Consider the following 1813-nt stretch of genomic DNA (forward strand, 5'->3'; position numbering starts at 1 on the left):
GGGGGGGGAACCCCAAAATTCTAAACTGTCACTGTAACCGGAATAGAGGGCGAATGGGGACACGTCTTCCGGTGACAACTGCCTGAGAGGCGGCTCCTCCTGACTTGGAATGATTCCCCTTTCACTTCCTGTTGTGTCTCCAGAGGAGGAAGTGAGGGGGAAGTCTCCAAATGGGACACGGGCAGCAAAAAAAGAACCCGCCCTTTACATAGAGGAGGGCGAATGTCAGAGCTTGTGCGGGGTCACCTGATAACGTGATCCATCGATGTGATTGATGGGAGTGGTGATTGGGGAATGTGTCAGGTGACCATGTGATTAATAATGTAAAGTTATCATACTGAACGGTACGAGAAATACAATGTATCAGAGACGATCAATTATAAACGATCATTCCATTGATCAGCATTGTGATCAGTTATCGGCCCCGTGTGTCAATATTCATCCCATTGATCTGCATTGTGATCAGTTATCGGCCCCGTGTGTCAATATTCATCCCATTGATCTGCATTGTGATCAGTTATCGGCCCCGTGTGTCAATATTCATTTCATTGATCTGCATTGTGATCAGTTATCGGCTCCATGTGTCAATATTCATTTCATTGATCTGCATTGTGATCAGTTATCGGCCCCGTGTGTCAATATTCATTTCATTGATTACATTCCATCATGTCAGCGCTGAAATCGATGGAAAGCTGAATAAATGGATCGGGGGAGGGGTCAGCGGTTTAGGATTCTTATTCAATTAAATCATTTTAGTTGCATTGATCGATTGATCGATTTGAATGATGATATTGATACATTTGTGTCCGGCTTTAGTTCTCCGTTATGTCAGGATATTGGACAATCCTCCATGTTGATCTAATGACAGTCAGCTGAATGCCGCGAGCAGGATGTCTGTGTGTCAGGTGACCTGCGGAGAGCAAAGAATCACGTGAGATCCGATGACCGCGGCGCGGGTACTCAACCCAAATCAATGTATAAATAATGTTTCTGCAAAGAGGAAAAATAACATTTAATGAATCAAAAATGTCGTATATGACGCCGTCTGTCAGAATCACCAACACAACCGCGTCTGTATCTGTGACCCCATAACACCGATTGATTACCTATTGATCCGTTATCTTTCCACGTCCTGGAACAGGGTGACAACACTGCTGTGTATTTCACTACAGACTGAACACGTTGCCACCCCGTGGATGAGGGAGTCTTACAGTGGCTTGCAAAAGTATTCACCCCCCTTGGCATTTTTCCTATTTTGTTGAAAGTAGTCACCGCTCCAAGCTCGCTCCCGTGATGGACTACAATCTCAATTCAAATTAGTAAACCAAAACCGAGATTGTAGGCATGCTGAGAATGGAAGTTTAAGCACAGTTGGAGGACCAGAGTTGCCCATCCCTGGTTTAAGCCATATGAATAGAAGGAGACCATTGTAAGCATCCCAGAAGAGGTACATAGTTTGTTCCTACCTCTGTAACTGTCACTTTTGCTGGTCAGCTTGGCCTGCATGTAAAATAACGGGAGGAAGTCACCTAGTGAAGGTCACCATTGCCGGTAAACCCCACACAGGGACCTGGGTAGAGCGTCTGGGGGCCGGTGCACACCTAGGCGACACCTCACAGCGAATCGCGCACATTTGCCGCGCGGTCAGGAGTCACCTCGATGTGCACCGATCGCGCTGTGGCTGCCATTATTTTCTATCGGCACCCCAGTCGCACCGGGCGGATCGCGCGGTTTCCCGCTACAGTGTCGCGAAAAAAGGTGCTTGTACCTTTATTCTGCGGTTTCCCGCGCAGATGTCACCCCATTGAAATCC

This window comes from Nanorana parkeri, unplaced genomic scaffold (genome assembly GCF_000935625.1).
Source record: "Nanorana parkeri isolate BGI_ZX_2015 unplaced genomic scaffold, ASM93562v1 scaffold2238, whole genome shotgun sequence".
NCBI classification, from domain to species: Eukaryota; Metazoa; Chordata; class Amphibia; order Anura; family Dicroglossidae; genus Nanorana; species Nanorana parkeri.